At 42.8% G+C, this 22,442-nt stretch overlaps 1 protein-coding gene across 1 annotated transcript in view; it reads right to left on the bottom strand.

Moving 5' to 3' along the window:
* The window catches only part of AADAT (aminoadipate aminotransferase), a 78,551-nt gene that overhangs the window by 958 nt on the left and 55,151 nt on the right, over positions 1-22,442 (bottom strand). The gene's annotated exons all lie outside the window — the stretch shown is intronic.

Below are 22,442 nucleotides of genomic sequence, written 5' to 3'. Positions count from 1 at the left end.
GTAAGGACCAGGAGGCTTTTCTTTCCTCCCTGATGAGAATTGCCCAACAGCAGAAACACCAAAAGGAATGGTCTGCAAAAAGCTTCTGCAGAAATTAGGCTAGCCCAGTAGCTTCAAATGGTTAACAAGTCCATGGCTGGTGAGGATTTTCACAGCCCTCAGTTGTAATCCTTCCCTTGATTGTGTCATGTAATGAAGAGTAGAAAGCGTTATGGAAGCAAAATGTTGTCACACTCCCATTAATCCCAACACAACAAAGCAATGCTTGGCCACCTCTTTATGTGGTACTGTGCCCTGCAAATTAATTAATGCAACCCTTTATAATGACATAGGAGCCTCTAAATTTCACGAAGACATGTTTTAAGAGTATCCAAACCAATGTACTGCAACCTACAGATTTTGGCTTGGAAGGAAAGGCAAAACATTAGGATTTACTGATGCAGCACACAGAGGTGGAAGAAGGTGGTGCGGTGGGGGCGGTTCGCCACTGGTGTCATCACTGAGGGGGGTGACATTTGGCCACGACTCCCAAGTTGGGGGAGGCTTGGGAGTCGTGGTTGCCTCCTGGGGGGGGGGAACCTCCCCTGAGCTGTCAAAAGGAAGAGGGAAGGGAGGAAGCCTGCTGGCAAAGTGGCCCAGCTCCCTTCCCGCCCAGGAAGCAGCCCACCATGGGTGGCTCGCTCCATCCCCCATGAACAGGTCGCTCTGCCCCCATGGGCGTCTCACCCCCTGGGATGCTCACCCCACCCTCATGGCCCCTCCCCCGGGTGTACAGCATGTGCTCCGCTTCTGGCAACACATTGGGTTCAAAAGTTCACTGGTTAATGTGCAGTCTCAACGATGTGAACTCAAGGCAATGACAGGCTAGAAAGGGTGATCGATAAGTCCCACTCATTGGTAGCTGTGATCTCTCTGGCTTTTCACAGTTTTTATATGAGCAAGCAATTGTCTCCAACTCTATGAGCCATTTATAGTTGAACAACATCACCTCTGGGATCTCTCCATCCCCATCCTTTTCACTAGTGCTAGCTGAATTATAGGCACTGAAACACACTCAACTTATATACTATGGCAGCATCTTCAAAGCACCGCACCCATCTGAAAGTTACTATGCCAAAATGCATGTGTGCATACCTTCTCTCACAATAAAATCTCTTTCTTCCCCTCTCCCAACTTCCCTGCAGCAAGCAGAAAAAGGAATATAGTATGATCTGATGTAGTACAATCCTATGCATTATTCAAAAGAAAGATCTACTGTCTTCAAGGGAACTTGCTTCCTAGAAAGAGTGTAGAGCCTTAGACACAGCCTAACAGTGTAACCCTCTTCATGTTTACTTGGAAGTAAGTCCCATTCTGTTCAATGGGGATCACTCATTAGTAAGCGTTCTTAGGAAATGCGGAGAACTGGTTAGGGGAAAATGAGAAACTCTGTCCATTCATTCCTACCTAGGAATGTAACTTACTTCTGAATAGACATGCATAGGATTATGTTAGGCAGGGTCCTTTCCATCCCCAGTCTTACCAATCAGGAACAGCAGGGTTTGTTTGTTTTGTCTCATTTGTTTTCCCCACCCCACTCCATGATGGAATACAAAAGGTACTGTATGTTTATCATGGGAAAATTGACAGGTATATTCAAATCAAGGCTAAACTTACCCAGGTACATATTATATTTCTCTTAGCATAGTATTTCTCTTAGCAGTTGGCATGAGTGCATTCTTTGCAAACAAATCTGTTTTGTGATACTTATTACCATACACTGGACCTGCAGTCAAATTTGAAGCCACATCACTCTGCCACATCTACAAATCACATGTTGTAATGTGCAAATGAAGCATTTAATCACTCCAATACCAGTTCTGGGTGGAGTGTAGATGCAATAACTTCTCTCATAGCAATCAGTTTCAGGCACATCATTAATTTTGGGGAAAGGACTGTATAATAATTTCTTTCATCTGCTCACAGATTCAAGTAATTTTAGTTATACCTATAGATATGGGCTGGAAAATCACAACCCAACAAACGCAACAGCACAACAAAAGTAAATCTGGATTTAAAATGAGTGATACTCTTATTTCTTTCTTATGAGCTTGTGAAGTCAAAACAGTTTCTGCCTTCCAAGTTTATTGGGACATTTTTTGTCCTTGGTATTACATTTGTATAAGTTCCACCCTAGAACATTTACAGTGTAATTATGTAGGCTTGCATACGTCAGGTAAATTCCTGACGTGCTGGTTTTCGGGTGTAAAAATGGCGTAAGGGGGGAATTTTGCCAAATCATAAAAATGTCAATGAGACTTACTCTCAAGAAAGTGGGATGGGGATTGCAGCCTTCATGTGATACTGCATTTCCTTATCAGCAGGGATTTGAATCTCTGCAGGACGGGGTATAGCCTAGCTGTGGGGAAAACCAAGCTGCTGTTAGCCTTCTTTAGAAGCAAATAAACTGAGGAACACCAAACCTACAACACACACCCAGTCTGGAAGCACCCTTAAAACACAAGTATCAGAGAGCTGCATAATTACGAAATAGCACAATGGAGGACCTACAAGCAGCAAGAATATTTTTAACAATTAAGTAAAAGTGGCATGGGAACAGGAAGAAGGCTGTGTTTGCTTTTCACAAGCAATGCCACAGGCACTGTGCATAAGTGCTTATGATACTTGCACAGCCACATTCCATGCAGCAATTGAAAAGCAATGAATGATTGCAATAATTGGCAGAGGAGTTGCATTTCGACAAGTTTTTCCAGCCAAATGAAAAGGTCTCTGTCTTATGTTATGCATTTCAAACCCTACTTGCAGTTGTTCTTTGTATTGTTTTTAAACATATGTTTGTGGTTTTTATATGTTTGCAAATCACCTTGAGACAGATCTGTAAAAGGTGATTCGTGAATTAATTATTAGTGCTACCATCATGACTAATAATAATTTCCCAATTTATAAAGTATTGAACTTTGAATATGGACTCTCCTTGAGAATAGAAAATGTGCAAAAAGCCAACATCCTCCACCTCTCTAGCTATTTGCTCACTTGCGGAGTAGCAAGTACCAATGAAATTAGCCAAGCTATCTTAGTTTTTTCTTTGTGCATGGCCCCAGCAAAATCTTTCTTTGACTTGTAAATGCCTTCAGAATATGGATCGTAACAACAGGTCTTGATACCAGAAGGTGTCACCTTCATTTTCTTTTAAAGAGCACAACTTGGAATATCCTTTGGCTACTATCAATGGGCAGAGCAATCTAGTATGAGTAGGAGAGGGAGAATTTGTGATAGTAAAGGAGGTAGCCTGAGGAGAAAGAGGTATTCCAGCTGTAGGGCTTTCATCTCTCCCCAGCTCCACCTGGGGGCAATCTTGGGGGAACAGGGGAAGGAACACTGCAAAATCCCATGGCTCCCGGGATGCCTTCTTAGTGACCACAGGATTGTGCCCTAAATGTCATCACACATTACATTCCAACATTAATCATCCTCAAAAGGAGACCCACTGAAATTAATGAACTTAAGTAACATGTCTACTGATTTTGATGGATCTACTCTGAGCATGATTAATGCTGGATATCACCTATATGAATTGGATATCATATACGTAGGATATCACCTATATGAATTGGTTATGAATTGGATTATGGATGCAAAAATCACTTTCGTGTTTGAATTTCCAATAAAATTATAACGCTCAAGGCACAGATAAGGGGGGGGGAGGGACGACTCTCAGTCCAATCCCTGCATTCCAGGTGGGTTCATATGGGAGCAGCAATCTTTGAATCCCCTAGGTCTCAAGCGTCTCTCTAGATATTGTTGACCTCCAACTTCCATCAGCCCCAGACAACATAGCCAATGGTCAGACATGATGAGAGCTGCTGTCCGGAAACATTACTGGGGGGCAGGGATTCAGAAGCATGAGAGATTCCCACATCTGCAGTCCCCAGAGTTTTATATAGCATCTGAATCAATGCTAAGGCTGAAATAAAAAAGAAAGAGAAGAAAAGAGTAAAGTTCTTCCATAAAGAAACATACTTTTTCTGTATGAAAATGGTTTAGTGGATTTTTTGTGTTGAAATTTATCTGCATGCCTTTTAAACAATATTGCTCTGCTGGTAAAAATCTGGTAAACAGAAACGACACTGTGCAGCTGAGGTGAAGATCATATATATATATATATATAGATAGATAGATAGATAGAGATATAGATATAGATATAGATATAGATATAGATATAGATATAGATATAGATATAGATATAGATATAGATATAGATATAGATATAGATAGATATAGATATAGATATAGATATATATGAAGGTCTTTTTTTTAAAAAAAAGTTCACTTAGTTCCTTGCTTGGTTGATTTCATCTATTCTTTGGAGGAGTTCTGAGGGGCTTGTGAATACGACAGCTGCATAAATCATCTGGATTTATTTAGAAGCCCTGTTTATTTATGAGGGCGGGCAAGTCACTCTCTGTAGCTTGGTACACAAAGCTATTATTCCAGAAACAGCTGTATCTCTTTATTAGATATTTGTTTAACTCATTACAAGAATACCCCAGGCAATGACTTTGAGTACTGCTGCTTCTTCAAAGCTGCAGTGCATGTGGAATATATGCACGTTAACACCACATATGTATCAGGCAGTTAAATCCCTCTTATTGTTAAGAATGAAGGAGAGAAATGCAAAATCAGGACTCTTGGGCTAATTCCCCCCATCTTCTGCCTGCAACCTCCCTGCCACACCACTTGCCTCCCCCCCCCCATTTAACTGTTTCCAGTGTTTAATTTCCAAAAAAATATTTGCTAGGGCTCAGGGCTCTGTTTACGAAAGCCATGCTCTGATCTGGAAGCCATTGCCCCTAATCCCTGTTTGCAGCCACTCAGTGGTTAGAGAAATACAATCTGCACCTGCTAGGGAACTCTTTCATCTATTCCTATTTCATATGTTTCCTATGGTTCAGCAATGCGCAGGCAACAACACCCTTCTGTTTTCCAGTGCGCGTAATGAATCAGCCATTAGTCAGAGACAGGAATAAGGAGCAAATCTAATTTTGTGTGCTTGTCCTCCTTGCTTCCTTTCCTAAAACAGAAGCAGAAGCAAGATCCAAACATGGAAAGTGGTACATTTTATTGAGTTCCAGGTGTCCAAAAGGGCTTGACTTGTTACGGGACAATAGTGCATTCCTACTAGGAAGAGAAAGACAAGGCTAAATTGTAGATCGTGCTTTAGAGGATGTGTATGCAAACTTATATCCCTTTATCTATACAGGGTGTCTAGAGACTTTGGTAGATCTCATAAGATTTGCTAGAGCCATATCAAAATCAGTGTTGGAATAAGGCAAGCAGTATATTCTGGTGAGCTGCTAGACCAGGCCCTCCTCTAGAACAGGAGCAGGGAAACGTTTTCAGCCCAGCGTCCAAATCCTTTTCAAGACAGCCTTCCAGGGGGCCACATGAAAGTGGTGCACAGGGCCAGATGCGAAAGTGGGAGGAGCAAGACGTATGAATTTTACCTTTGTATGGTGAGTTGGTTTCTTCACACTTACACTTCCCTCCCTCCAGTCAAACAAGAAGCATGGTCAGAGTGCAAGGACACACTACAGACAGGCAAAAACACGTAAGAAGAAGGTGCAAAGCAGCTCTGGTGATGGGTGTGGCCTGAGAGAGTCCCCATACACAGAATGTATTCTAGGGGAAACCCTATAGTTTGCAATGTGAAATACAGAAAGAGGAAGACTCTCTCTCTTGAGAACAAATCCCAAAGTTCCTTACCTCCTGCATAGGCAAGAAGAATCAACAGGGCATGGCAACAAAAAAAGGCAGCAAGAGGGAGAAGAACCGTAAAAAATCAGGGATATTGAGGTTTCACGGTTCCTTGATAAGATTTCTAGGCGCTGTTGGCCTCTGGTCTCCAGAGTGTATGGAGAAATCAACACAAGATTCTAGGGACGGCAAACAGTGTCCAGAGAGTATTTGTAATTCCTGCATTATTACTATACATACTTGCTATTAACTTATGTCTGGCTATAGATACCCAAACTTAAGGAGCTTAAACAAAGGGAACAAACAAAGAACTAAAGGACACCAATCCATCCAATTTTTCAAAACAGCCATGGGGTTGGAGGAGACCTGCTTGTGTAACAAGGTGTTTGGGCTCAGAAGTACTATCAACAGTCCCAGCTTAGTGATAATTTGCAATGGGTTTTACCCTGAAGCCATCTCTCCAAGCCCTCTGCCACTACTTCCCTTTCTCAAAAGCTTACCAGGGATCAACAACAGTGGGAGCAGCTTTGTGGTAGGGCTCCTGTTAAGTTGTTGGTGCAGCTGCAGAGGTATCCCCAAATGCGAGGAATTATAGGGCAGTATTCAACTGAATAACTGTGTGAGTGGAACGACTTCCACAACAGGACCCTGACCCCATGGCAATCCCAAATCTGATCCAGAGTGTTGGGGGATCTGCCAGAACAGAATTAGGGGGTGCTGATGGCATAGCTGTTAACGTTTCCCTTTTGTAAAGGGAAATTCGCAAGAAAAGGGAAAAGTTGACAGCTATGGCTGGTGAGGGGAGACTGGAAGAAGTCCAATTGCGCAGACAGAAGTTGTTCCACTTGCACAATGAGCTTAATAATAATAATAATAATTGTACCCCACTCATCTGACTGGCTTCCCCTTGCCACTTAGTGCTACTTTGAATACAACTCATAGTAAATACCAGGGGCGCCGACTTATAAAAATATTGGGGGGGCGGGGGCCCATACCGACTTATAAAAAATATTGGGGGGGGCCCAAGACCTCCAAACCGCTGCTGCTGGGGGAACGAAAGGGGCGAGCCCCGGGCTGCCCCGACCTTAAGTGAACCTGTGAGGGCCCCCTTTGCGGCAGCCGATTGGCTGCCGCCGTGGGCGGTGAATATTAATGAGCTAGGGGGAATCCCCGCTTCTCGCGGGGCTGACGCCAGCCCCGCGAGATTGTTGATGGGTCGAGAGCCCGCAACCCCACCCCCTCTCTAGATCGGGAGTGGCTTTGTTTTAACTCATTACTGAATGTATTTTAAAAGGTAACTATCGTCAAAAAAGGAAAATAAAAAATACCAACATAATTTTGTGATTTTAGAAAGCATAATATAACTAATAATTTTCTTAAATTATTGGGGGGGCAGAGCCCCCCCAAACGAATTTTTGAGGGGGCTCGGGCCCCCTCAGGCCCCATGGAGTCGGCGCCTATGGTAAATACAGTCCTCAGAGCGTCTGTTGCCTTTAGTAGAATAATGAGAGCTACATTTCCAATAGTTTGTGTTGCAAGTATTCAAAACAGCATCCTATACTGTTCCTTATATTGAGATGGGCACTGCTGTAGCAGAGCTGAAGGCCTAACCAAGGACTCAGTGCGCGGCCTCTCTGTCCTGCTACCCAGGTTGGGGTGGGAAAGGAAAAGGCAAATGCTGCAACAGAAACTGAACCCAAGGGTTCAGCAAGGTCATCCCAAATTACAGGTTTGGGTGCTATCACTATTTCAAACTAAGGTGCAAGCGTATTTCTGACTTGGGCCTACAGGTCAAACATCCTTAATCAAACATTTATAATCCTCCTGGTTGTTAGGTGGAGACTGTTCTTAAGGAACTTGCACACATTTTTTTTTAAAAGCGATTAACTCCTTTTACAAGACCACAAAGTGTTACTATTGACAATAGTGTTACATTTCCTCAAGTTTGTTTTTTTTAAAATCACTGAACAGTTTGTAGTTCTCATAAAAGGTAATGTTTCAACAAAAGACTCTGATACTCACAAAGGAGAGAGAACAAATCTGCATAATACCACCCCACTTCCAAAGACCCATTCGTAGGCGGTGAAAGTGGAGGGGTGTGTTCAGGGATTTGTTTGGGGATGGGAAGAAATTCTATGAATTTTTAGTTTCCTGGGAGCAGAAGCTCTATATCCCACTTCTTATATATCTTTAGGTATCATGCGAAACAATTCCTTTATAACCAGGCTTTTGGCTTTTAACTATCTGTAGGCTATTAGAAGTGGGTAGAATGTTTTTAATGGTTTCAATGTATCTGTGTGGGTTTTGTTTTTGGCTTGTTTGTTTGCAAGTTGCTTTTGGTTGCCTTGGGCAAGCTAAAGCAACAAAAAAATTAATCAATAATAGTAATAATTCAGTGTTGCTGTTGTAGCAGCAGCAGCTCTCTGGCAAATTACCATGTATACCCATAATGCTCAGTGGAATGACACTATGTCAGAAGGATGGGCTAATCTGTTAATTTTGGTACCAATCAGTTTCTCATTTTCTCGTTTTAAGTTCAGTTCACCACATCACTTTGCATTTTTAAAGAACTTGAAATTTCATCAATATTTTAGTGTGAATTTATCTGAACATGTTTGTATGCATTTTTTTATACTATATACACACTTTTGGAAATCAATTTCCTAACAGAGATATATTTTTTGTGTTGTTTTCACTAACATATGCACACATTATCCTAGTATGTGCATTTTTGTACACATTACTTGCACTGCAAAATTCAGAAGTGTGAATTTTGAAGGCGGCTGTGCTTTGCTTCACATGCGGTTTTAAAAGTGCAAATTAGGTAGCTGTGCCTTTAAACGCACACTCAGTTGAATTTCTTCCCAATCCTTAGTCAGTGTCGCTCCAAGTGAGGCTTCATGGAGGAACATGGCAAGCCCACTCTATGTTCACAGAATTGCAGCATCTGTTGATCTGCAGTCTTCAAAATCTCCCTAAATTTCTTTCCATTTCTACCTACACATACTTCTCCATACACAAATCTTCAAAAGAAAGGTTCTGAGATGGAACCTTCAACTCAGCTCTAATATCGAGGGATTAAGGGCGTAGACCTATTTCTGTATGTTGCATGTATATATATATATTGATTATCATTATTATTTATTTGATATATATCCTGTCCTTCCTCCCACAGGACCCCAGGGGCACATGTAACTACCAGGTGTTAATGAATGGTCTTTCCTCATTCCAATATCATAAGATAGATTCAAGGAGGCTGATTACCAGTTTTGTGATTAGGACCAGTTTCTGAAACATCAGAAGCAGTTCATAAGCAGTTATTAAATCTAATCTGAGCAAGTTAATACTTGCAATTTTAGAATAATTGTTTTAAGTCAATAATTAGCATGACAAAACTAATATATTTACTAGTTTTGAGGCTGCAGTAGGAATGAAGGCAGATTTGGAACTCTAGGAAAGCAATGGACTTTGCAAAAGGACTCAGGAATCCTCATATAGTTTGGGGGGAATGAAGTCTTAGGGTGCATTTACACCTGTAGTAGTAATGCTGTTTGAAGTGACCTTTTAGCTGGAGATGGCCCAGAGCCTGAAGCTTCCAGGAAGGCCTCTAACAGGATTGAAGGCAGCAATGCTGTCATATTATTTTTCCCCCATCCACAAGCAACAAGAATTCATCGACTTGCTAACCATGAATTTGTAAGCTCTAGCTAGCTAAAACAGGATTGGCCAATAGCTGTTGATAGACCTGTTCTGTATCTTTTTAAACACAAAGCAGAGACATTTTCAACCAAAGCGTTTCTCATGTGCTTGCTCTTTGCCAAAGGAAATGGCAACAATACTTTTCTATTTGTTGGAGCAGACACATTCAGAATACATACATGAAGAACACCCTTAACACTTTAGTGTAAGGATGCAAAGTGGGTCATTCACATTTCATTGAGGTGAAAGAACCCCAAATTAATTAAACTGCAGGATTTTAACACTCCCCCATAGGCACACAGGCCTATGCATAATGCATAATGCTTTCTTTTGAGTTATAAAATGAAAAGTTTTCACATTCTCCTCTGCATTTCATTTTGTTTTCTAGTTTTATCCACCCAATATAAAGCTCTCAAGCTTTTCCTTGCAAACTAGGCCTATGAATGCTTATCTAAAATGATTTTATTATTTAACATGGTCAAAGACAGTACAGTCTCTTTTACTGAAGTGCCAAGGCATCTGGGAGAAACCCAGAACTTTTGGACAATAAAACTGTTGTATACAGACATACTTTATCCAGTCCCCAAACACTGGTTATTACATTGTAAACAAAACACTTCTCAGCTCTTTTCCAACAAGGTATTTATAGTGAAGTGGCTACAATGCCTTTTTTATGAGCGCAGTTTAATCGGGGCTAAATCTGAACAAAATCACAGCCTTTGCTAATATTTTATGAAAACCAAGGGACTGCAGGGACAGACTGAGATTTATGTGGATCCTTATAATAAGAGATCTACAGTGTGGGTCTCCCACATCCTTGGCAAGAAACTTGCTTCACTTCCATAATCCTTTTTTAAAAAAGTTTTTTTAATTGTTATTTCATGTTATAATGTGTATAAAACAGAGATAACAATTATAACAACAGACCACAATTAAAAGATAAAAACAAAACTTTAAAATAGGCACATACAATGAGTTAAAATAATGAAGTCCAAGTAAAGACTATCTAATTGATCAGGTATCAAATAGTTCCAGATCTGCCTGGTTTGTGACAAGCCTTGTCTTGAAAATTAAGGCTCCACTGTATATGCCGTCAAGGAATGCCAAATCATATTAAAAGGGTCTGGAGGTTTTAGTCCATGCCAAAATCTCAAGTTATGTGTGATTTTCTCCATTATAGCTATACTTCTGAGTGAGCAATAACAAGCACCCACTGCAAGATTTGGGGCTGTTTTCCACTGAGTTGCAATGACGGTTTGTACTGCCAAGATCATATATAATTCTTTTGATTTCTATAATCCTTGATCTGCTACCCCCAGTGGTGTCGTTGCCATTGTTTAAGAAATACACCGGATCTCAGGCTCAGCAGGATGGGCCTTGAAATATCCATGGGCTGTAAGCAACTCTCTGACTTTGGAAAGATGTTGGTGTGGGTCATAAACCAGGTCTACAGTTGCTGAAGAAGAGTAATGGCCTGTGTCAGCTATTTTACCTTGTCAGGTCCACTTCCTATGTGATGATTATGTGGGGTAGCGGGAAAGATTAATAGCTGTGGCTTCCCAGTGAGGATGGTAGCTGTGTACTAATGTTCCAAAAGCAGCTATGAATGCAAGCCTTAGAGCTCATTTATTACCACTTGGCAGAGTGAGGCAGCTGCTTCAGGTGGCAAATGCTAAGGAACGGGGAGCAGTGGCAAGGTGTTCAAGGACAGAGCTGTGTGTGTCACACAGCCTGCCTTGCACCCCCTAAACTAGCTTGCTGCTTTCAAGCAGGTGGAGGGTGCTGTGCTGTGTTGAAATCATTGCCAGTCAGGCTAGCTTTTGCATGTGGATTGGACACTGAGAGCCTTTTCACCTCAGGCAGCAAAATGTCCCAGGCCCAAGGCATGAACCACACGAACCCTTCTCCCCTCTTTTCCTGGGTGCAACCTGTAATTTTCCCTGCTGCTCTCATAAACCATGGCGATTCTATGCTGCTTCATAACTGCCATCAGCTCCAGCTTCTCAGATGCAATTTCTTCTTCACAGATTTTGTTCTTATGATAGATGCTCGCAATAACTCTTTAGTGCTTTTCCAAGCTCTGTGGGATAGGTAGATTGGGAGCTACTTGCTTTTTCAATCTATTGAGCATCTATGGCCTACAGTGTGGATTTAAGGGCTACATTGTGCATTGGGATTATATGGTTCTCTGTTCCTGCTCACGTTTTGCTTGTGGACTACTATTTGGGCTCAGCAGCAAGATATATATTAAATTTCCTCCAGTGTTTATCAGATGAAAATAGATACATGTAACACCAACAAAGTAAAGTGAGAGAATGGCTCATATATGAGACGGTAGATCAGTTGCGTGGGAAAGCTGCTTCCATGGTGATCTGGTGACTGGTGCAGCCTGTTAAGAAAACTTTCAAGTTATAAGTCCAACGTACACATTACTGCTACCTAGAAAAGATTGGGGAGGACATTGCTGGCATGGTAGATTACCATGTGTCCCACCTTTGCTTAAATACTGTATAAAAATGTTGACTGGGGATGGTGGGACTTGGCATCCAACCACTTCCACAAAGCCACAGGTTTGCCATCCCTGATGCAGGAACAACCTTAAAGAAGGCAGCAATCACACTGGTCCAGCTCCCATGTTTATAGGAGCTAAAAACACTCTGGCAGCCTCTGTGTTCAGTAATAGGAAAGAACATATACCAAATTAGACCAGCGGTCCATCTAGCTTAGAACTGTCTGCAATATCTGAAAGGCATTCTCCAGGGTTTCAGGCAGGTACCGTATTTTTTGCTCTATAATACTCACTTTTTCCCTCCTAAAAAGTAAGGGAAAATGTGTGTGTGTCTTATGGAGCGAATGCAGGCTGCGCAGCTATCCCAGAAGCCAGAACAGCAAGAGGGATCGCTGCTTTTGCTGCTTTTGCTGCGATCCCTCTTGTTGTTCTGGCTTCTGAGATTCAGAATATTTTTTTTCTTGTTTTCCTCCTCCAAAAACTAGGTGCGTCTTGTGATCTGGTGCGTCTTATAGAGCGAAAAATACGGTATTTTGCCCAGCCCTACCTGGAGATGCCAAGAATGGAACCTGAGACCTTCTGCTGGAAAAACAAGCAAGCAAGCAAGCAAGCACCCACCCACCACTGAGCTAAAGCTTCATTCTCAGCTCCCCTAAGTTGAGAGAGAGATAACAAGAAATGTCTGTTTCCTTACATTAATGGAGAGCTCTGGCTGGCCACTACTGGAATGAGAGTACAGGCCTTGATAAACTTTGTCTAATCTAACAAAGGCAGCAGCTTCAATCTCATTGATTAAAAAAAATTATGTTGCACTGATGTACATCAAAAACAAGAACTCATATCAACCAAGTAGATATTGTACCTCTGAAACAAAGAGAGGACATGACCTTGAAAAAGGGAAAGACGTGTGGTTCTGGAATTGCAGTGGGAGGGGGGGAATATCTTTGGACAAGTTATCTTTTTTTGGGGGGGGGAGGAGATTCTGAAAAGGTTGCATTTCATTCTCTGAAAGATCCAACCATATTATTAGAGCGTTAGAAATGTATAGTGTCACATGTGAAGTTTATATATTACAAATGAAATAGGAATGCTCGTGTCTGCTTTGTTTCATACAATTTCCCTTCATTGCAGGGTTTGTACTGTTGAAGTGGATAATGTCAGGTTGCTATGAAAAGCATGAAACTGCATGGCTGCTCCTTTAGGCCATTTACAGTATCCAGATAAGAATCTTGTGGAACTATTATAATAAGAAACACCTTTAATTAAAAGTGCTGAAAGATAGCAGACAGTTTAAATTAAATTCAAGGACAAGGACTTTTGCAAAATCCCAATTTGAAAAGGTTATTTGCTTGCATTTACTGCTTCAGAGAAATGGATGAGAAATTAAACACCAAGTTCAAATTATCAAGCTTGGGCTGGGTGAAGGTTAGGGGACCCTTAGTGTGTTTCTTCGTTAAGTTTATGGCAACATAAGTATAAACCCTCTTTTGGATATTGGGCCACCCACAGCCCACAGAAAACATCCCTAGTCTCTAGCAAGCAGGGATCAAACTAGGCATGTATTGCATTGGGCAACAAGGCAAAATTAACAAAGGGAACTTCAAAACACAAAGTGCAACATTGCTCTAGGCATGGCATCATATCAAGAGTTACCTGATGGGTTTGTTTCCATCTCTCTCTTTTGCAACACTTTCATTGCATTATTATTCCACCGAACACTCCCAGGCAGGCATGAAACAAACTCGCTCCCCAACCCCTAAGTCGCATACACACAGATTGCCATCAAAAGCACTCACTCCAGGCCTTTGAGCTGTACTTGGCCATTTCAGTATTTACTAAATAACCCTCCCTGAACATTTCTCTTTTCCTGGTTGTGCATGCACTATACTTTTAAAGCACCCTGAAAACACATTTCCCCCCTTAGAGAATTCTGGGCACTGTAGTTCACCCCTCAAAGAGTTACAATTCCCAGCAACCTTTAGCAAACTAGAGTGCAGGGAATTTGGAGAGGGCTCTGAGTGTGCTTTAAAGGTGCCTTTTGGGCATTCTTTTATACAGTCTGAGACTAAAGAAGCATTCCAAATTTGTTGGTGTCAACTCTGATGGACCCCCTTCCCAGAAACAAGTGCTCCAAAGGCAACACAATATCATCCTTATGTCTAGTTTGTTCAAGGACCCAGTTCCTAGGAAAAAGTCAGGTAGGTGAATGGGATTTGAGGCTAATGCTGTTTACTTTGGATGCTGGGAGCCCCAACTCTAAAAATCCTTAATTCCTTAAAAGGAAGGGACTGTGACTTAAGCCTGCTGGGCCTTTGTTGGCCTGGAAGTCCTCCTCCTTCACGCAAAATTCTGCATATGCTCAGATGCACTCTCTAAAAGTTTCATTTTCTTTTTGTTTTACTCCCATATGACTTAGATCAAATGAATCTTGTTACCAAACAGAGGCACACATCCTCCTCTCCTTTCCCCTTCCTATCCCGTTGCCTCTTACAAATCCACCCTACACACGTCTACTCAGAAGTAAGTCCCACTGAGCTCGGATTCGTTTCCTCCCAGGTAGGCGGCTGCATTAGCATGGAGATCGCCTGGAGCGCTTTCGCCCGAAGAAAGGCGGTAAGATCAATGTGACACATTAAATAGCTCCCTGCTCTGGCACCGCAGAAGCCCTGCCCGAGTCTCACGTCGACTTTCCACGGTTTCATCATCCCCATCAAAAACCTGTTTCGGGCGCCACACTCCTACAAGTTGCAACAAACAGAGCGACCAGAGCCGTCATTCTCCTGAAAACAACATCACCTCTCTCTCTCTCTCTCAATCTCTCTCTCTTTCAGCACCCCCACCTCACTTCTCTAGTAAGCGTCAGCGTAGCTGGAAAGGCGATCTCACCCCACTTTTCTTTCTCTCTCTCTTTTTACCTGCAAATCACCGTCCCGACGTTACTCGCCGCCACTGCGCCCGGCGATACGGCAAAGGGAATCGGACACAGGAGTGCTCGCAGCTGCGGCTTCCTTCCTGCCGTCCCGGCTTCTGGACCGCAATCCTTCTTACGAGCTCAGCTTGCCGGGCGACGCGTTCGATTTTGGAACGCCGGCGTGTCCACGAAGGTTCGACCGTGGAACGTCGGGACGCTGCAGCATTCCACGCGCGCGCGCCCTGCGCGCCTCCCCTGAAAGCCGCAGCGCCGTCGCCGGCTCCCTCGCGCAGTGAAAGCGGCAGCCCCAGAACTCGCCGGCTTCGGCGTGCATAAGTAGGTCAGAGCGCCACTGAGCATGCTCGAGGTCGAGCCAAGCTGCTGTGAAAATGCGACTATCCTCCTCCTCCTCCCTCCTCTCCGCAGCCGCCGAAGGTCGCTCGCAGAACCTAGAGGGGGCACCGGGGTGGGGTGGGGGGCGGGAGAGGCTTAACCACTAGGAAACACTCCCCTTTCTCCTGTAGGTAACCTTGGGACGGGGGGGGGGGGTTGCAGGAAGATGGCAGATCTCCGCCCAGCAACGTGCAATGACAAGGGATAACGCTGCACAATTAGTATCTGGACCGTAGGGATGCCCTGAGAAGCTTCGAAAGGTTGTTGTTTGGTTACTATTCAGCAGACTGCCTTTAAATACAACTGCCTATTTGTTGCCGGGTTTTTTTTTCTCCTCTACTGGGGTAAAGACTGCTGCCTTCACAGCACACAGATGTCTGTGTCTGTTTTAAATCACAGGTACCCAATAGGAATCAATTAAGTCTTTCTGAAGAGCTACTGGGATTTATTTGGATTTCCTGGGATTCTGTCCAAAAATATATTTTTTTTTTGCAACAAATTGGGAATTCCCTCAATTACCCAAAGAAGGAAAAAAGACTTTTAAAAAGCACCTGCTGTATAGTAGTAAATTACCTTTGTGCCATGCTGGTAATTTAACTGCTAATTAATATATTCTAAATGCCTGCCTGGAGGCTTTCATCTCTGTCTTCTGAAATTGCGTAGATACTAAACAGGAGTGGCCACTGCCACCCTTAGTCTTTGCTGTGGTGATCGAGGTTCTGGCTAAAATGATAAGGGGAGTCAAAGTCAAGAAGGCGGAAGATAAACCAAACCTCTTTGCAGACGATACATTACTGATGTTGCAAGACGCTTCCTCCTCCATCTGCAAGCAATCTTAGAACAATTCTGCCTGGTAGTTGGACTTGAAATCAATTGTGCCAAGTCTGTCATATTGCCTGTAAATGTGCCACCCAATGAAAAAGCTCGCCTTTTTTGCTGAATCAGGTTTCACTCCATTCTTCACCAGCTTTAGATACTTGGGGGTTGTGATGAGGTGGGTGGGTGTGTGCAACTTCTGCCAAGTGTGGCATAGAAACTCTGGAGTTTTAAAGGAGCTTCAAAGCTGGAGCCACCTTAATTTTAATGGCTCAGGGAAATTGCTGCTGTCAGAATGCCAATCCTTCTGAAGTTTCTATACCTATTCCAGGTTCTGGTGTCAATCCTCGTAGTGAATATTAGGAAATGGCAATTGTTATGTACTGAGTTGAATAGGATCCAAAAGGCAGCTGCCTGGTTGGTCCTAGAACAATAGGCTCCAGAATGCAGCAGTCTGATTGTCCACAGGAGCCACCCAATCCAGCTCCAGGTGGAAGTGAATCTGCGACCTGATTGGCCTACAGGAGAATACCGGAAGTAGCCAATCACGTGGGGCCCATTGTGTAAATAATGTATATAAAGCAGACATTCTGGGGGAACTTCCATTCCTCCTCACCACTATGAGCTGAATAAAGAGCATAAAATCTGCTCTCGACTCCGAGTATATTTCAGCAATATTTATTGAAAGATTTTGCTACCGGAGTGAAATGAAGCAGCTCATCCCCATCATTAAAGTGTACACCTCTTGTGTGTGGGTGGTTACATAGGGATCTACACTTATCTCTAAACTTTGGATATAGAGGGAATGATAGATACATCCTCTCCAAGCATTGTTGGACTACAATTCCCATCATCGCTGACCATTGGCTAGACTGCCTGGGGTTCATGGGAATTGGAGTATGATCTCAAATTAGGAGGGCACCATCTTGCTTACAATTGCAATAACCATTCAGAAGGCATGAGTGCATTATTTTGCCATTTGGATGGACAATGAGTTATATCAGAAGCAAACAAACAAAGTCTATGGAAATGAATTATATAAATAAGTAGCAGGAGAAATCATCGTCATTTTAACAGTATAATTAGCTTTATCTCCCCCCCCCCCATTTCTTAAATTTGTTTTTGTTGCCTCTTAGTGGTCTGATGTTCACCAGCCAAGTAAACTTCATTAAAAAATATTCACAGATAAATTGCTTTTCAATAGGATTGCATTCCATTCATTGCAGGACCAGCATAATATGAATTATAGAACCTCAATGAAAACAACTTCTTCTTGTCTGTAATGCATGTAGAAGAACAGGATGCAAAATTTGACAATGATCTACACAAGAGCTAGAGAGTGAGGTGCAGGGCATGATATTTAACCTTCAAAAGATTCAGGATTTGGGTCATGAGGGAAAACAGCCAAATTATTCATGAGTGTGACAAAGAGATGAAATGTGTAGACTTACACATGTCAAAAGAATACTGGAAGAAAATATTTCCTCTAGCCTTTGATATCAGCATTATGTACTGTTTAACAAAACCAAACCAAAAGAATCCTGGAAAGAGAAATCTGCCTATCATTTATTTATTTAAAATATTCATCCCTTACCTTTCAACTAAAATTCTCCATGGGGCTACTTTCTAAAATTCTCTTTTATACCAACAATCATATAAAACTAGCAGAGTGTTCCGCTCCTTGAGTTTTGCCTGCTGGGCTGGATAGGAAAATTCATAAACCAGCTTTTGCTGGTAGAGTACAATGCTGATCTAGTGAGAGAGAAGCCATGCCGTCTTAGCAATACCCTTGTACAAAAAAGGAGGAACAAGAGTAGAATGGAAATATGGCAGGACACAAATGGAGGTTAATCAGAATCCTGCTTTCACTCTATGTCCACAATGCCTTTATGGTATGATTCTAAAACAGGTGGCCAATAAAAACATCCCCATTAGAATGCAATGGAAAGCCACTTCTCACTGGCTGGCTGTCCTTTCAACTGCAACAGAGATTGTGATTCTGACTAACTGGAGCTAATCTGGGCACAACCCTAGGAGTACAAAAGTCTCAGAACACAGCTCATGGGTACAACATGTGGCAAGGCCAAAGCTGGGTCCAGGTGTGACCCCCCCACAGCTAAATGTCACCTAGTAGACTCACCCTTGTGCACCCCCTGTGGTGGACTTGCTGTTAGTAGATCTATGCCACAGCAATCTGCAGCCAGAGTCTGTAAGCCTCATGTGACTTCTGGCAGCAGTGACCCTCAAGGACAAGGGCACATACTCTAAGTATGGATTTTGCAGGAAGGGTGTCCTTCCTAGCAATCTCCAGTGTAGGTACCGTCATTAAGTCACTAGATGATTAAGTCACTCGATGGCACTGAACTTAGTTGCATGTGAATGGAGTCAAGACTGTCCTGTGTAGGTTCCATACCTTTTGGAGTCAGCCAGCCATTTTCTTGTTAAGCTTCAAGGCTGGAGTGTCCTCTGAACCAGTGTTCTTCAACCCTGGGTCCCCATCATCTCCAGTCATCTTAGCCAATGATCAGGGATTATTTGATATGTAGTCCCAACAACATCTGGGGACTCAAGGTTGAAGAACATTGCTCCAAACCTTCCATGACATCTCCCACCATGCACTGATGAAGGTAACAGAGTGCCCACTCGACCGCTTGGATTGGAAGAACAGGCACTACCACAGGTGCCAAATTATACCTGTTGCGCATTTGTAAAAACTCAATTGTTTACTGTGGCGGCACCTGCACTTTGGAATTCCCTCCCTGACCAAGCAGGAGCTATCACTGTACTCTTTTTGGTACCAGCTAAAGGCTACCCAGATGCTTAGAAAGTTGAGATAATGTTAACCTGTATTTAACTTGTGTTTTCAGTATTTTTGGGATGGTTGTAAGCAGTGCTTTTTTCTGGGGGGACACGGGGACGCATACCCCATAACATTTTGTGAATCTAAGTTTGGCCTCATTGAGGGGCAGTATTTCAATATGAGTAGGAAAATGAGAGTACCCTAAACATTTTTTATTTTTTTTTAGAAAAAAGCACTGGTTTTAAGTATGGATGTATTTTTTTCTTGGCATTATTGTTTTATCTTTTTGTAAACTGCTTTGAGGTGTACTTTTTACAATCAAGCAGTGCATAAATTTTATTAACATTTATAAACGTACACGCCTCCATATGTAGACATCCAGGAGATTATCATTGGGAGTGGGAGAAGCTAGGCTGCTGCATCAGCCATGGCTCCATGCAGAAATCTCTCCTGTATCTGGATTTTTGTCTTAACAGAAATAGGATTATTAAAAATTGATGCCACAGGTAAATTTCAGAGAATGTGTTGTTCCTCCTTCTTCCGTAATAATACTACCTTTCTTCTAAGGCAGCTGTGGTTTAAATGAAAGAATAAAAATTGCTGTTGGTTGCACATCAATAGGCATTCCAAGGTGCACATGGCACTAAGTGACTGTTCTGTTCTCAGTGCTACTCAATTCAGTGGCTGGGAGAGAGATGCAAGTTGCACATGTTATATAGGCAGTAGACCACAGAGTGAGGAAAAGGGGTTGGGTCAATGCTTTCCAAAAACATTTTTTTTAAAAAAAAAATTCCAATCATGAAATGGAGAGTCCCAGGAAACCAGTGGACATGAGTTCAGATTTTGCTTTCTCTGTTGCGTCTGTATGTTTTCTACCCTGCACTGAATATCAACCACGGGAAGCACACGAGTAGGACCAGAGCACACCAGCACTTCCCACTCCCCTGGTTTCCAGAAGCTGCTATTTGGAAGCATGACTGCCTTCAGCTGCGGAGGCAAAGCATGGCCACCATGACTGGTAACTCCAATTCAAATTAAGGGCCCTGTGGCTGCTTTTAGAAAAAGAGAATCACACTGGCAGATCCAACCACAGATCTTCCATGTAATGTCTTGTTAGGCACCGAACGATTGATGTGCTATCTGCACATGTGAATCAGCTCTGTATGTATTGACAGATGAAATAAACATTTATTTTAAAAATCTGATGAGTTTTATTGCCGACATTCCCAATATGTCTTGAGGAAAGGTCTTTCCTACCTAACTAGTCCATCTCCTCCCTAAAGCATCCACAGTCAAATATTTCATTCTGAAGGTTAGAATGCAGTATTGTATTGTATTGGTTTTGGTTTTGGCTGGGGGAGCAGTGTTCTTAATATTTAAGGTTAAAAAGGTTCAGTTTTACATTGCAGAGGAATCATGGTAGTTATATATTCTTATATGCACCACCTCAAAAATAAATTATTAATAACTTCAACGTGTTTTTAAGAGTATATCACACTGGTAGCTATTAATTTTACAGAGTTACTTGACCCTATACTTTTCAATCATAGATAATTTTTCATGAAGTTCGGGTGCCACCTGGTGGGAGTTTGATGTAACTGGGAATAGTGGGGTTTTTTATTTTAAAAAATATACTGTATATAAAACCTTTACCAGGGATTTCCTCTCTAACCTTCTGAAGAGACTGGGTGTGCTCCCCTTTTTGGCTTTGGTAAAAAAAATATCCATAGAGCTAAAAGGAAATGGCAGGGAATTTATCTCAGCATTGAACTTCAAGCTGATCTCTTGCTTCTCCTATAGGTGCAGCAGCCTTGAATCCAAAGCAGAAAGCCGCCATGCTCTCTGACTCTTTTCTACAGTGTATAAGCAGGCAGCCTCCCTTGTGCTCTGACCTGACTCCTTTGTGGGTTCTGATTTCTCAGCAGTGCTCTGTGCGAAGGCCAAAGTTCTGTGTAAAGGCCAAACCTCTCACCTTCTATTCTGCTCAAGTCACTATGTTATACTTGCAGCACCCTGAGGCACCCCCTAGGCTCAGCTCCTGGTGTGGTGGAACCGTTTATACCACCCTGAATCTACCTCTCTCCCCCCTGTCACCACTAACAGACCCTCATCAGGCAAAACCGCAATCCTAAAAACCAACGCTGGCCTTTGCCTTATTAACTAAAACCAGGGCTCAGGGAGGGGCTTCTCCAACTTGACAGTCTGGCACTGAATCTTCCAATGGCCCAACTGCCTACCTTTTGTTTCGTTAACAGCTCAGCCATCACTAGGCTCCGTTCTCCTAACAACCCACACTCAGCAAGGCTGGCTTGGCTTGTATTTTCAACATAAGTGGTTTGGCACAATTTAGCTCCTCAAACCTTGATTAATTCCAACTTTTATTGGGCCCAGGAATTTAGGGGGTTTCCGCCCCACAATCTCATAACAATAATTTTGACAGGGTTAAAGGGAACCTTTACCCTATGAGCCAATGAATCCCTCCCAGCCACCCTGTCAGGTCCTCAGGAGGCTCCGTGTGCCATGTTCCTCATCAACTTCACTCTGCACTCGGGTGGTTTTTCCTGGCTGGAAAGTTTCCTTGAACTGTGTTGAAGCTGCTTGCTTAAGTGGATTGAGAGATGGGTGGGTGGGGGACTAGAAATCTCTGGCTTCTGCACAGCTGAAATGGAACCCATGATATAATGAGTGACAGCCATTGTTTCACTTCTTGCTACACCTTTGGCCCTGCTCCACACTGGCATACAAGCCCTGGAAGGTTTCCTACGAGGCCCTGCTCCACACTGGCATACAAGCCCTGGAAGGTTTCCTACGAGGAAATGCGTTTTCCTTGCGCTGGAAAATGTCCCCTACACCAGTTTACAACATGATCTTCTGTCTGTGATCCTTTCAACTGGCAATGCCAAGGATTAAGCCTGGAATCTTGCACCCAGTATATAGGATGCTACATCATACCCAGCCAGGGCCCTGGCCCATCAACATGGTACCCATAGGTTCCATGGTGCTCACAAAGTCCTGTCAAGTTCCCAGCCAAGTTCTCCATCCTCCTCACACACCCTGGGTGGAAGTCTAATCTTGAGGAAGCTATCTCCGCCTCTTTAGTAGTTGTACACGTCTGCAAAGGCATCCACCTTCTGTGCTGACCACAGGAGAAAAGCCATGAGAGTTATCAGCGGACACTAGTATTGGACAAAAAGGAGTTCCCCATGAAGAGAGATTGGTGGTTAAATGACCTTGGGAACTGTGGTGTCATGCATAGAATCTAGTGGCTATTATGTTTAGGAGAGAGACCACTAGAGGGAGTCAACGCAAAGGTTTATAATTTTTCTAGGGATGCTAGACTGCCCAGGTTTGCAGTAAAAATAAATTTCTCCAATGACTATGTAAGCTTGTGCATGTTGCTGTGGATAATCCAAATTTTAGCTCTCCCTTTCCCTGGATGGAAGAAGGCAAAGCTGGCTCCAGGTTAGTCAGGTACAGCAGCAAAAAGGCAGGGCTGGCCTTTTAAATTCCCTTACAATGCCTCTGGAGCAAATCTATGTCAGGGACCAAGAGGAGACCCT

The sequence above is a fragment of the Podarcis erhardii genome, assembly GCF_964252035.2.
Source record: "Podarcis erhardii genome assembly, chromosome: 9".
NCBI classification, from domain to species: domain Eukaryota; kingdom Metazoa; phylum Chordata; class Lepidosauria; order Squamata; family Lacertidae; genus Podarcis; species Podarcis erhardii.
This window is presented reverse-complemented; position numbering and strand designations above follow the sequence as displayed.